General features: G+C 47.2%; 1 protein-coding gene across 1 annotated transcript in view; it reads left to right on the top strand.

Annotated features, from left to right (window-relative positions):
• The first annotated feature begins 520 nt into the window (after positions 1 to 520).
• The window catches only part of PDE8A (phosphodiesterase 8A), a 90556-nt gene continuing 75692 nt past the window's right edge, over positions 521 to 15384 (top strand). The window contains 1 exon segment of the mRNA XM_015562792.1: positions 521 to 542. The gene's annotated coding sequence lies outside the window, so the exon portion shown is untranslated.

Below are 15384 nucleotides of genomic sequence, written 5' to 3'. Positions count from 1 at the left end.
TGTGCACCAGGAGCTGCACTTGGCTTTTGTAAGTAATGTGGAGATGTAAGGTTAGCCTTCTTGCCCTGGCCGGTTTGGCTCAGTGGATAGAGCGTCGGCCTGTGGACTGAAGGGTCCCGGGTTCAATTCCGGTCAAGGGCACGTACCTTGGTTGCAGGCTACCTGGCCCTGGTCAGGGCGTGTGCAGGAGGCAAACAGTCAATGTGTTTCTCTCACATCGATGTTTCTCTCTGTCTCTCCCTCTCCCTTCCACTCTCTCTAAAAATCAATGGGAAAAATATCCTCGGGTGAGGGTGAACAACAAAAAAAGATTAGGCTTCTTTTTGGATGATGCATTCATGGGAGAGAAGACTTGTCTCTGATTGTGTGTGTCTCCCTGTCCCCCGATTCTCCAGGGCCTGTTCAGAAATCTGAACATACCGCTGACTGTGGTACAAAGAGGGCAGGGGAATTGGAGTCAGAATTCTGGCTTTGGTTCTGGTTTAACTGTGAGCTGGGCCAATCACGTCACTCGTCTGCGAGCCCCGCTCCTTGGATGTAAGGTGAGCGTATGCGAGACGGTGCGGGAAGAGCCCATAGAACTGCCGGACTTGCCTTGTTTTCCTGTGGTTATTAATCAGAATTGTTTTCTCACCACCGGGTCGTTAGAGGAGGAAGCTCTGTTATAATGCGTTCAGTGCGGCTAAATATACTGATAATGGAAAAATAAACAGGGGTGTACTGCCTTGCTGGCCTGTAAACCAGAAAACAGTGATCGGAGCCAAAGCTGTGTTTGTCTTGAGAGGCCAAGAATATTTCTGCCGCGTAGGTCAGCCCCAGATCCCACAGTGACTCGTGGGCCAGCGCGTGGTTTTGGTGTAGGCTCAGTTGTTCCTAGGGCTGGCTCTGCCACAGTGAGAGCTCGGTTACCGGGCTCAGTTTCTGCCGGAGAACAGTGATGTCGGCCGGCCGGAGGGGTCTCTGGTCAGGGCTGCTGTGGACTGAACTCGTGCTTCCAGGGTGCAGGCACTGGCCTGCGGCGCAGCGTGAGGTCCAGGCCCGCTCCTTCCCACCAGGGTGCTTTGGAGTGAGCAGTTTCTAAATGGCCTGAGGGCTTTGTCCCGTCCCTGGTGTTCTTAGCCTTCGCTACTGCGGTACAGCCGGATTGCTGAAGTGGTCTACCTTATTTCTCCCTCCTTGGGACATTTTTTGGAATTTCTACCCCACCTAAGCTATTCTTCTGAAGAACATATGTTTAGAACTCGTTTAAAAAAATACCAATACTAATAAAAGGATAATATGCTAATTAGACCAAACATCTCCTGGACATCCTTCCAGACAAAGCCACGGTGGCAGGGGGCGAGGCAGAGGCGGTTAGGGGCGACCAGGCCAGCAGAGAAGGGCAGTTAGGGGCGACCAGGCAGGCAGGCAGGTGAGCAGTTAGGTGCCAGCGGTCCCAGATTGCAAGAGGGATGTCCAACGGACATCCCCCGAGGGGTCCGGGAATGGAGAGGGTGCAGGTGGGGCTGAGGGAACCACCTCCCCATGCACGAATTTTGTGCACCGGGTCTCTAGTATATATATATATTTAAGGGAGAGGGGGAGAGAGAGAGACATCAATGATGACAGAGAATCTGTGGTTGGCTGCCTCCTGCATGCCCCCCACTGGGGATGGAGCCCTAACCTGGGCATGTGCTCCAACCGAGAATTAAACCATGACCTCCTGGTTCATTGGTCAATACTCACCCACCAAGCCAGGCCTCATTGTTAAGTTCCCAGACAATCAGACCCCCCAAATGCAGGAGGTCCAGATATGCTGCTCTAGAAGCAGAGGTTTGAAGAGGGGGAGCAGAGTGATCAGCTGTAAATCCAGCTGTGCCATCTCCTGCTCAAAGCCCCTTGCAGCTCCCCATCGGCCAATCCAGACTCCTTCCCTTGACCTTCAGAGCCCAGCCCAATGTGGTTCCTGGCCCTCCCCAGCTTCCGCCCATGCCTTACACACCGCCCGCCTCCGGTATGCACATGGCAGGGACTTGATGCCCTCTGGACTCTGGACTGGGCACTTTCCTCACAAGCGCTCTGCTGAGAATGTCTCCCCAAGGGAATCAGCAGAACCAGTAAAAGAACCTGGTGACGGCGGAGCTCTGAGAAGGAAGTAGGTAGCTTTTGGAGGAAGTATTTTACGTGTGGAACAAATGCCCTCAGATTTTTGTTTGTGGAATTCATTCCATTAAAAAAAAACAGATTAAGCCGAAACAGGTTTGGCTCAGTGGATAGAGCGTCGGCCTGCGGACTGGGGGTCCCAGGTTCGATTCCGGTCAAGGGCATGTACCTGGATTGCAGGCACATCCTCAGTAGGAGATGTGCAAGAGGCAGCTGATCGATGTTTCTAACTCTCTATCTCTCTCCCTTCCTCTCTGTAAAAAATCAATAAAATATATTTTTAAAAAACAAACAAACAAAAAAACCAAAACCAGATTAAGATAGGATGCAGGGTTCAAACTGTCAAGGTCATGCCTGCTCTGAGGATAGAGAGGTCCCTGTGGGCTGCCCTGGGGCAGCATTTACCCTCCCGGGGTGTTGAAGGACGTTCTTCCTTCCGCAGAGAATGGATATCCTAGGGACCAGAGGAGCGAGCTGGTGGCTGATGCAGCTTCTCCTTGCTAAGCGCCTGGGGGAGTCTGTGACTGCAGAGGTAGGTTACCCTTCAGTGCAGGCGAAAGGGCTTTGATGGCGCCCCGCTGCATGGCGGGTTGTGAGGGACAAGCAGGCTTTCCTGTGATCAGCTTAACTCCTCTGTTCATCTGGCCTGTTACACTGAAACCTACAAAAACATGGGTCACTGACCTAGAAATAAGCTAAGATTGCTGTCACACACCAGTGACCACGGGTGGGATGCTGACCACGTACCAGGCACTGTTCTAGGTTACTTCCATTTATTACTGACTGAATCCCTAAGAACACCCAGTGGGCTTGGTATCACCTTAATGGCTCACCTTTAACAATAAGAAAACTGAGCCAGTGGGAGGTGAATTTGCCCACGGTTTCCTAGCTAGCTGCCTGGTTTCCGAGTCCGTACTAGATTTTGCTATTTCTGTAGTTTTCATTTTACTTTTTGAGATTTATGAGATGTCGTGAATGGGTTTTTTTTGTTAGTCTGTTTTTTTTGAGACAGTTCTCTTGATTATATTGGTCAGGATGCTTTGACTGCAGGCGACAGCAACCTAACCCAGCTGAGGCCTGAGAGAATCTGTGGGCACCACAGCCTGCCCTACTAACCAGCCCCGGAAGGACGGGCACGCTGGCCTCTGGGACAGTGAGACCAGGACTCTCTCCATCTTCCTCTCTCACTTCTGTCATCTTCCATTTTCTGGGGCTGGTTTATTTCTGCTCAGCAAGAAGCAGGGCCCAACAACAGCCCCCATTTCACAGCTTCATCCGTGAGAGGGGTGGGGGGAGTGGGGAGGATGGGGAGAAGCAGCTCTCAGAGGAAGGGAAGGTGCTGGTCACAGAACCACCGCTGCTCCTGCCCTGGGGTTCAGCCCAAGCCCCCAGACGCTTTTCATCTTAAGAATTTATACCACTTTTATGTGTAATGAGGCTCGTTCTTAGTTCTGATTGTGAGACAGTGTGTGTACTGAGTTATCAGAGAAACTTTCCATTTATTCTGTTTGCTAAGAGGAGAAAATTTCAACAAGTTTTGACATAGAAAAGGGCTTCCCAGTTGACCTCTCCCTTGTGTATTCTGCTTAAGGATATTTAATGACTCTGTATTGCGCATTACTTCTCTTTTTATCCGTCGCTTTCAGGGTTATTGCTTGTTTTCAATTCTGTTTTTGCATTCCAGTGGTAAGATCATCGCATCCTGTGTTTTGGGGTTTCTTTTCATCAGCTAACTGTATCTTGGGCAAGCCAGCCAGTCTGGTGGGCCTTAATCTCTTCACCTGTTGGGCTAGGCCGACCGTCATAACGCACCCAAAGTATACAAAAGTCTCAGCCTTGATAAACGTCTGTCAGTTATGTCAAATCTGAAAGGAGTGTTCCCGATTAGTGGAGGACTCTTCTCGAAGTGGCGACTTGGACTGAGGCTCCCTCCATCGGTGGCTCCCAAGGTCACCGAGCCTGTCCGCACGGACAAGCTTTCGGGAGGGGTAAGAGCACGAAGGGTCGTGGGTGAGAGGTTCCTAGGGGCCAGACCTGGCAGTGGTCTGTGCCAGTTTGTTCCAGGGGTCACTTGGCCACACCTAGTTTCGCTGAAGCACGGAAATGGGATCTGTCTGTGTGCCCAGGGAGAAGAGGAACTGGGCCTGGACAGCCCGCCATCTCTGCCACACCTCTTGGGTAACTATTTTAGTTCTTCCCTTTTCCCGCTGCCATGCACAGCAAAAAAACAGGTTGGTCCCTGACATTGTCTCAATTGTCTCAATAACAGACGCATAACCCAGGCCTGAGTCAGGCGTGAAATTCCTCTGGTCCCAGTTACTAGTCCTGTTGAATCTCGCCTGAAGCTCACAAGCTCTCACTCTGGGCTTTGCATCTACATATGCCAATAAACCCACCTTATGGCATAGTCATTTGAGGTCGGATTTTTAAAATTTGCAACCGAAAGCACCCTGATTGATACAACTTATGAAATGGAACAGGAGCAGGGAGAGAGGAGGGGTAGAGTCTGGATCTCCAAGTCCTGCTCCCTGCTGCGCTGCCACATCTGTGATGCTTCTTTGGCTACTCGAACCCCCAGGCAGGGTCGGAGTTGACGTTATCCGAGTTTGACTTCCGGTTTCCTGGAATTACAGCTGGGATACCGTTCTTCCTTCTTCTGTCCTTAGACAATGATTTGTCGTTGGATTGAGTGATAGTTTCATTGAAGAATAAATAACGACATTTTATTTGTCTTCTACCAAAATGAACGGAACATAGTTCATATTCTTTCTTTTCTCACGTGTTGTTTTAGCAGCTTCTCTAAAGTTTGACTTTTCATCGGGAAAGTATATGGAGCAAATATACACGCTGCAGAATGCATTTGGTTTATACTTGGGGATTATCTCTATATAGGAATTCTGTATTTCTTGATTTGGAATGTTCCAAACCCTTTTGTAACTTGAACAGTTTGCCAAATTTGTTGATTTTGTAGCACCTCCATCTTGGGGAAAAAAAAATGCCAGCGCCGCTAGTGGCCCGAGGAGGTGTCAGAAGCCAGGTGATCTTTTCTGTGTTGTGACGCTGAAGTACAGGTTAATTGTCTGTCTGAGTGTATTTGCAGAATTCCACCCTCCGTCTGCTGATACCTAGTAGGATAACGGCCTGCCTGGCTCCCTGTCACTGCCTTTCTCCTGACACCTTGTTCCCCCAACCCCCCATTCAGTTGGACTTTATTCTAGTTCCATGCTCCTCTGGGACTCAGTCCTGTTTCTAATGACGGCCTTGTTGCCATGGACACAGTCTCACCTTAAATTCTTATATCCTCTCCTGGCGACCTGTCAGCACCTTGGTTTCCCTTTTTCTGACTCCAGGCCCCAAGGATGAGACCCTGCCCCCTGCCACGGATTTGCTCCCACTGCTGATGTGTCTGCCTGCGTCCTTTCCCACCACCTTCACCCTACCCCACCCCACCCCACTCCACCCCACTCCTCCTGCCCTTGCTGGCCGAACCATCTGCCTTTTGCTAAATGTCCCTAAAGCAATGCCTGGCAGCCTTGTTTGCTGGGGATACGGTGGGGAGCTTCTCTCTCCAGTGTCTCACCACCTCAGAGAGCCCGCGGGGCTGCCCAGCCTCCTCCCTCCAGGTCAGCCTGTCTTGGTCCTCGGGGCTCCTGTTCTGATAATGGGCACGTGGGAGGGACAGGCTTGGAGTTTGAGTCCTGTTCAGAGGGAAAGGAAGGAAGTGTTCTTCACCCAACTTCTGCCTCCTTTTCCTCATTCGTCCTGGGGTGTGTGTGTGGTTGTGTGTAACGCTCTGTAGTTTAGGGCAGGGAGAAGGTGGGAGAGTCGCAGAGTAATTTTTACGTTGTGACTGGGGAGGAAGCCTAAAAGCCAACCTGGGGACCATTCTAGCTCTTGTCTCTCTACCTTCTCATTTAACACTATTGATGTAAAAACAGGCCTTTTTTTCTTTTCTTTTCTTTTTTAAAATATAATTTTATTGATTTCAGAGAGGAAGGGACAGGGAGAGAAGAGAGAGAATCATTGATCAGCTGCCCCCTGCACACCCACTACTGGGGATAGAGCCCGCAACTGGGGCATGATGTGCCCTTGACTGGAATCGAACCTGAGACCCTTCAGTCTGCAGGCCGATGCTCTCTCCACTGAGCCAAACCGGCTAGGGCAGGCCTTTTTTCTTTTGGAAGTGACTGTTAGAAAGTCATTTTGGGCTGCAGGTGATATAGAATGTTTTATAATCAGGCCAAGAAGAAACTATACCTGTACGTTTGTTTTCTATGACCTGGGAATAAGGATGTTACAGATCTCTTTTTGTCATGGAATTTGTTGTCCTAAGAGCTTACCCATTGTAGAATTTAGGCATTTTGAGTGACAGATGATAAAATTCATCTAAAGGAGTATATTCGGGGGCTTCAGGCTGGAGAAGGACCCTTGGCCATGGTTTTCACGTGGCCAGTTTTAATCAAAAGTTTAGGTTTTCTCCAGACAGTGGTAGGTTATCTTGTCTGTTATTACAAAAACCAGCCAAACAAAAAACAGATGTCATATGCAGTTGGTAGGAATGTAACTTAGTAAGGTTATTTTTGAAAACTGTTTGGCAGTATCTGCTGAAGTTGAACATATGCATGTTTTGTCTCCCACCAATTCTGCTCCTTGGACATATACCCAGTAGAGGTGTGTACATAGGTTCGCCACAGTCACATAATAGAATGTTCATATCATTATTCACAACAGCAAAAAACTAGAATCCCAAAGTCCACTCAAAGGAGAATAAGTTGTGATAAAAGTATACAATGAAAGGCTCTATAGCCATGGAAATGAAAGAACTATTGTTATATGCAACAGCACGGGTGAATCTCACAGGTACAGTGTTGAATGAAATCAGCCAGACAAGAATGATTCCCTGCTCCTACATGATTTGATTTATGCCGAGTTCAAACTCAGGCCGAGGTGTGGTACTGGGAGCCATGATGCCCTGGCCTTCGGAAAGAACATGAGGGCTTCTGAGTCTGGTAATGCTGTTTCTTGGCCCGGATGGTAGTAGGACGGGTGAGTTTACTTTGTGTAATTCACCAAGCCACACACTTAGGGTTTATATATTTTTTCCTGTATGTTAACTTTCAATAAAAGCGTGTATTAGGAACCTCAGTATGTGTCGTGTTGGAGCCACATTCATTTTCATGAATGTCCTTTTGGTCTCTGGTCATGGCATGTGCCTTTCCCTTGGTCTAAAATGCCTTTACTTCTCAGTTCCTTCTCATGCTGTGGGTCTCCCCTGGGAAGCTGTTTCCCTCTTGCCCCACACATGGAGGGTCCAGCATCCTCTTCTGTGCTCCATCAGCACCATATCCTGGAGCCCAGCACAGCTTTTACATGTCTGTGTGTGCATTTGATGGCCTGTCCTGACATGTGTACGCTCCAGGAGAGGGGTGGGGCGTTCCTTTGCCAGCCATGTGTCTATACCAGCCGTGGGCAAACTACGGCCCGCGGGCCGGATCCGGCCTGTTCAGCTGTTCTCTCCGGCCCGCGGAGCCGAAAGAGTGGAGGGTTCTCTTGCTCTCCCCTCCGCTCCTTCACCAGCAGCAGTGTTAACATGATTAGTTCACACAAACACTCCATCCACGCTTTTGTTCCGGCCCTCCGGTCCTGTTTAAGAACCCATGTGGCCCTCGAGTCAAAAAGTTTGCCCACCCCTGGATACCTACGGGTATTTGTCCAATGAATGAACCGGGTGGGCTAGCTTCAAAGGAAGCAACCTTTTTTCTCCCCCCTTCTTCAACTTCTAGTTCAGGGGAGCGTGAGCTTGAGGGGTCCTGAGGTCGAAGCCTCGGTGAAGATGATGGAACGTCGTGGAGAGTATACATGGTGACTTTAAGGTGTGACCTTAGGAGAACTTCCGGCTGGAAGAGCGAGGCAGTGTGAGTTCATCAGTCAGTGTCCCTTAACCTAGTACTGTGCTCGCTGCCCCTAGTTATGTTCTTGAGAACAAACAGTTTATATGTGACTTAATTTGTTCTGCCTTTTCTCATGACAATTCTAAGGTCAAGCCTATTTTAAGCCTGAGAAACAGGCCCTGGAAGTTAGCTCCAGAGTCCCTACTTCCTTTTTCTTTCCTCAGCATGGAGATCTTGGCTAAACCCCCCTCCCCTCCCCACGAAACTCTTCTCTGAAATAGCTCTGAAAGTAATGTCTGTATCTTCTAAACTCACTCTCTCTGTGCTTCTGTTGTTCTTTTTCACTTAGTTACGGGAAAATGGCACATTGTCATTTGCCATTCTAACCTGACAGAATCAGGTTAAAAGTGGTCAGGAGCCTTAGCTGGTTTGGCTCAGTGGCTAGAGCATTGGCCTGCAAACTGAAGGGTCCTGGGTTTGATTCCCGGTCAGGGCACATGCCTGGGGTTGTGGCCTCGATCCCCAGTAGGGGGCGTGCAGGAGGCAGCCAATCATTTCTCTCATCATTGATGTTTCTTCTCTCTCTCTCTCTCTCTCTCTCCCTCTCCCTCCCTCCCCCCCGCTCTCCCTCCCTCTCCCTTCCTCTCTGAAATTAATAAAATATATATTTTAAAAAAGAGTGGTCAGGAGATGGGCTTTGGAGCCAGACAGTGTGGTCCAAGCTCCAGCCCTTGACCTTTGGCAAGTCACTTACCTCTGTGGGCCCAAGCTTTTTATTTGTAAAACTAGAGGCCCGATGCATGAAATTCATGCAAGAGTAGGCCTTCCTTCTCCTCCCAGCTGCCAGCACCAGCTTCCCTCTGGCAACTGGGACCTGGGCTTCCCTCGCAGCCCTGGCTTCGTCTGGAAGGTAGTCCGGAAGGACGTCCGGTCTAATTAGCATATTATACTTTTATTATTATAGATGGGTGTAGTTAAAATTTGATTAAATTGTGAATATAAACCTGTTCAGTGCCTAAAAAATTATAAACACTCAATGAATATAGATATAGTAATTATCTATAATGGAAGATTCAATTTTGTTATTAGAAAAATAATGGCTTTAATATATAGTATTTATTATACTCTAAAATGTATTTAGGGCTTTCCTTTTAAGAATATATTTGGAAGTTAATTTTGGTGACTTAAATGATTATTCAATACCCAATTATACAATTTACCCATGGGAACAAGGAAGGAAATAGAACATCATTATATTGGTTTGCATAACCCTTCACCCCCCCCCCCCCCCCCCCCCCCCCCCCCCCCCCCCCCCCCATTAGCTTTGAAAACAGAAGGGTGGTGGAGAGTTTTGGAGAATCTGAAACCATTTCCTGAAGAACAGTCCCTTCCAGAGTTGCACAGAAATTGGGGATGTGAACTGGAGCTTTGAGCTCCTGTCATTTTGCCTTCTTTCAGCAATTTCTGTTGCTTAGCATTCACTGTGACGCTAAATGCCACTGCATTTGTTGGTGGGAAAAGGGGAAGCAGAGAATTGTTTTCAAGAGATGGAAGATGGTATTGACACACAAAATTTACAGATTTAGACCTTAGCAACTTTGGTTCTGAAGGACTAGATGGAGAAATTATAAGGTCAGAAGGGCTTTGAAATGTGGTGGAAAGAAAAGTTTCTGTATCCTGCCTCTGCCACTGTGTAACTTGAGCCAGTTGGTAATTTCTCTGAGCATCAATTTTCTTATTTGCAAAACAGGAATAATACATTCTACCTTGTAGCTTTTTAAATAGGATTAGCTGAGATATCATATAATAACTTTTTCCTAAGAGACAGTGAGATATACATAAAAGAGGGAGTTTTTATTAGCGCTTCCTTCCTCTGCATCATTTTAACCTCTTGTCTGTTCTGACAAAAACAAGTGAATTCTGTTTAACAGATTCTCTAATTAGCTGGCTTATTATTTTGAAACATTTTATTGTGAAAAATCTACACTAATAAAAGACAAAGATGTGAATTGACCATACCTTCGCTACACACATCAGCCAATCAGAAGAGTATGCAAATTAACCCAACAAAGATGGCCGTTAAATTTGCATACTGCAGGCGGGCGGCACAGCGCGATCCGCCTGCCCCACTTCCAGCCACTGCCCACCCCGCTGCCGGCCAGGCCTGCTGTCCATGTGCATGGCCTGGCGGCTGGTGGGGTGGGGCGTGGTGGATCGTGATCTGCCCGCTCCGCGCCCCGCCCGCCCTGCCGCCCACAGGGCCTGCCGTGCGTGTACATGGTCTAGCGGCTGGTGGGGTATGGCGGATTGCAATCCTCCCGCCCTGCCCCACCGCCCACTGGGCCTGCCATGTGCAGAGGGCAGCGGGGCAGGGCAGCACAGCAGAGGGCCTGCCATCTGCCACCCGGGGAGCGGGCTTAAGCCAGCAGGTGGTTATCTCCCAAGCGGTCCTAGACTGTGAGAGGGCACAGGTCGGGGTGAGGGACACCACCCCACCCCCGCCAATGCACAAGTTTTTGTGCACCGGACCTCTAGTTTTTAATATGTACAGAAGCAGAGCGCACAGTGTTACATTTGTTGCAGAACAAATTACCCCCAAATTCTGTGGGTCAGGAACTAGAGAGCAGCTTGGCTTGGTAGTTCTGGTCCACAGCCTCTTGCAGCCAGGTGTTAGCCGGGGCCGCAGTCACCCAAAGGCTTGACTGGACACAGGATTTGCTTTCAAGCTGGTCCCCTCACCTGGCTGGTCAGGTTAGTGCTGGATGCCTTGGGGTGGGGCTCAGTTCCTCGCTATGTGCTCTGTCTTTGCTGCTCAAGTATCCTCATGACGTGGGTGCTAGCCTCCCCCAGGGCCGTCCAGTAGGCCAGGACTGAAGCTACGGTGTTGGTCTGGAACTTGTATATGCTTGGTTCCACCATTTCTATTGGTCACATAGGTCAGTCCAGGTTCAGTGAAGGAGAAGACCACAGAGATCTTGTGGTGACCAACACATCTTTAATTCATTCACAGTTGCAAATGGTAATATTCCAATTCTATCACTCCTTTTTCATTTGGATATTATCTCCAGTGCAATGTTAAAAAGTAGAGATGATAGTGTTAAATTTAAAATGTTTAAAATTGATTTTAGAGAGAGATGAAGGGAGAGAGAGAGAGTGAGAGAGAGAAACATCGATTTGTTGTTTCTGGATTCATTCGTTGATTCTTGTATGTATCCTGACTGGGGATGGGACCCAAAACCTTGGTGTCTTAAAATGACACTCTAACCAACTGGGCTGCCAGGCCAGCGTGAGAAGGTAAGTGTTTTGTTTTTATTATAAAAGTGGAGGCCCGTTGCATGAAATTTGTGCACAGGTAGGGCCCCTGGGCCTGGCCGGCAATCAGAGCCTTCGGGCTGCTGGCCAGGGCCTTCTTTCCAGCTGCCAGCTGCTGGTCCAGGCCTTCCTTCATTCCATGCCACCCCCTGGTGGTCAGTGCACGTCATAGCAAGTGATCGAACTCCCTGTCTCCCAGTCAAACTCCTGAGGGGACACTTTGCATATTAGCCTTTTATATATATCGATAGCATCTTATTTCTAACTCTGGCAGGAAAGTTGTAGTTTTTCTCCATTAAGATTTAGCAGACTTTTACATTCACTAAAACAGCAGTTGGCAACCTGTGGTCCACGAAACCACTGGTGTTCCGTGAGGTCCAAAAGGTTGGCGACCGCTGCACTAAAAGGAATAGTGGAAGGAAATTATGTAGAGAAAGTGTTTGGGTTTTTTTTTCAAAGTATGAATGAGATATACTCAACATTTGGTAATAAATGTGATTATACTACTCCCAACTCCATAGTATATTTTTCTCATTTTCTCAATAGTCGATGAAATTAGTTATTTTTGACTATTTGCCAAGGAAAATAATATATTTAAGTGATAAATATATTGGAGGACTGTTACTATGTATGTAATTCTGATTTTGAAAATAATTGTATAGGAAAATAATATGAAAGGCACTTTAAGAATGAATCCCCAGCCGAAACCGGTTTGGCTCAGTGGATAGAGCATCAGCCTGCGGACTGAAAGGTCCCAGGTTCGATTCCGGTCAAGGGCATGTACCTGGGTTGCGGGCACATCCCCAGTGGGAGATGTGCAGGAGGCAGCTGATCGATGTTTCTCTCTCATCGATGTTTCTAACTCTCTATCTCTCTCCCTTCCTCTCTGTGAAAAATCACTAAAATATATTTAAAAAAAAAAAAAAAAAAAAAAAAAGAATGAATCCCCAGAGACTTCACTGTCTTGTTTCTGCCTTCTCAACACCTAGTTTCAGGGTTTGCTGTGGTGGGGACAGAAGATACTGGAGGGCTCGAATACCATCAGTTAAATGCTTCAGTGACACATGTCACTTCCGCCCAGTCTAGTCAATGGCTTAACTGCAGGGGATGGGAAAGGTTCTGTGCCAAGAAAGAAGGGACAGGTACGGGTGGGGAAACATTAAAAAGTCCTTGCCACTGCCCGGCCGGCGTGGCTCAGTGGTTGAGCATCAACCTGTGAACCAGGAGGTGACGGTTTGATTGCCGATCAGAGCACATGCCCGGGTTGTGGGCTCAGTGTCCAGTGTGGGGTGTGCAGGAGGCAGCTGATGGATGATTCTCTCTCATCATTGATGTTTCTCTCTCTCTCTCTTTTTCCCTCCCTCTCGCTCCCCTCCCTCCCCTCCTCCTTTCATTTCTGAAATCAATTAAAAAAACAAAACAAAACAAAAAAGAGCTCTTATGGCAGGGAAATTTGCGATAGATGATAATTACAGGATCATTTTTAAATTTCGTTAGTTGTTATAATGGAATTGTGGTTGGGGAGAAAAGTCTGCACATGTGCACACACACACACACACTAGTATTTAGGGGCGAAAATGTCAATTTCCTTTAGAACACTGTTGCAAAAAAAGGGATGAATGTAGCAAGTATGTTGGAATTATAATAATTATTGAATCTAGGTGATGGGCGTATGGAGATTCTTTATACTTTTCTCTATTTTATGTACATTTGAAAATGTTCATCATAAAGATTTTGAAGGGCTTAGGGCCTTTGGAGGCCTTGGGGGTGGTGACTTTGAGGTCCTTTGGCTGCGATTCTCCTCTTAGCTCCTTTTTCCTGGCACTCTGAAGGTGCCCGGTGAGCCACACCGCGATGGAGCCACCCTTACCATCAGGAATGAGTCCAAGAAGGAGGCTCATTATTGCCCCTTATTTAAATGTTCTCAGGCATTTGCAGATGACACATATCCTCCCACAGACACAGGTTCTGAGTATATCATTAAATCAAGCTCCTTAACCTTCCAGATCCTGTGTCTGTGTGTGTTTGGAGGGGCCTAGTCTGCCAAAGAAGGAAAGAGGCATTTTCAAGTCCTCAGCCACAACTTTGGTTTGGGACGATTTCTCTTTGTGCCTCCCACAATTTTGGGCTTTAAAAGAAAAGGAAAACTCTTTTTAGTTTTTTATTTTAAAAATATATTTTATTGATTTTTTTTTTTTTTTTTTTTTTTTTTTTTTAAAAAAAAGTTTTTTTTAAAACCTGGCACAGGAAAGCAGTGACATTCTACATGAGGAAAGAGAGAAACATTGATGTGAGCGAAACACATCAATTGGTTGCCTCCTGCATGAGCCCTGACCAGGGCCCAGACCAGGGCCCAGGCCGGGGAACAGCCACAACCAAAGGTATGTGCCCTTGACTGGAATCGAACCTGGGACCCTTCAGTCCGCAGGCCGATGCTCTATCCACTGAGCCAAACCGGTCAGGGCGGAAAACTCTTTTTAAATGTTGAAATATTTCATTTCAGACTTACAGAAAAGTTGAAAAAAGGATAATACAAAGAATTCCTGCATACTATTTATACAGATTGCCCAAAATCTCAACATCTTACTGTGTGCTTTTATCATTCATTCTCTATCCATATTGTTGTTTTTGAGACCATTTGGAAGTCAGTTGCAGACATGATACCTCTTTACCCTTAAAGAAATACTTCAGTGTGTATTTCCTAAAAACTGAAAATTTCTGTAATCAATGCAGTGATCAAAGTCATGAAATTAATATTGCTATAGTACTGTTATCAAAGCCATATCCTTTTCCTCATTCAAATGTCACCAATTGTCCCACTAATTTCCTTTATAACAAAAGGAAAAATTACTTTCTAATCTAGGATCCGATCCAAGATCACCCTTGTTGCCATGTACATTAGTCTCCCATGTGGGGAATCCCTGGGTACTTGTCTTTTGGGATCTAGGCATTTTTGAAGAGTAGAGGCCTGTTATTTTGTAGAATTTTCTTTATTTTAGGTTTATCTGCTGTTTTCTCATGATAGGTTCCGGTTATGCATTTTTGGCAGGAAAACCACAGAAGCGATGCCGTGTCCTTCTCGGTGCCTCAGATCAGAGGGCTCCTTGTGTCCCTTTGCCCATTACTGTGCTGCTCACTGTGATTCCTTGATGAAGCTGGTGTGTGCTGGGTTCCCTCGCTGCTTTTCCCTTTGAAATCAGTGATGTCTTATAGGCAGATACTTTGAGTCTATCTATCCTTTTCCTCATTAAACTTTCACCAATTAGTTTTATCATCCATTGGTGACTTTTGCCTAAAACAGTTACTACCATGATGGTCACCAAATGGTGAGTTTTAAATTCTGGGTAGCATGTGTTTTTTGTTTAAAAAATTAAAAAAAAAACATAAGAATTTATTTGAGCCAAATTGATGACATATGTCGGGAAGCAAGATCTCAAATGCTCCCCTGGGTAGCATGTTCTGACAGCTTGTTATTCAGCCACTCAGACAGCAGCTTTATGGGAAAGGACAGCTAGATCTCAGTGTTGGTCAGGGCACATGGGTGCTTTGCAATTTTCCTCCGAGGGAACTTGGTTCGGTCCAGTTCCCACCCCTGCTGCATGGCTTGGGTATCAAGTTGCTCTGCCTCTCTGCTGCCCTGTTAGCTCCAGCACCAATCCACAGTTTCAGCAGCAGTGTCTGGATGTTGGGAGTGGTTTTGTGTGATGTCTGTGACTCAGATGGTATCATATCCACTAGTATAAACCAGCTGAGGCTGCCTTTTCCAGAAAGGCCTATGGCAGGGTAGCATGTCATGGATTTATATCTAACTAGAGACCCAGTGCATGAAGTTCACACATTGTGGGGGGAGTCCCTCAGCCCGGCCTGTGCCCTCTTCCAATCTGGGACCCCTCGGGGATGTCCGACTGCTGCTTTAGGCCCAATCAGGCAGTCGGACATGCCTCTCGCAATCCGGGACCGCTGCCTCCTAACCACTTGCCTGCCTGCCTGATTGCCCCTAACCACCTCTGCCTGCCTGCCTGGTCACCTAACCCCTCTG

Source organism: Myotis davidii, unplaced genomic scaffold (assembly GCF_000327345.1).
Source record: "Myotis davidii unplaced genomic scaffold, ASM32734v1 scaffold898, whole genome shotgun sequence".
Lineage (NCBI taxonomy): Eukaryota > Metazoa > Chordata > Mammalia > Chiroptera > Vespertilionidae > Myotis > Myotis davidii.
This window is presented reverse-complemented; position numbering and strand designations above follow the sequence as displayed.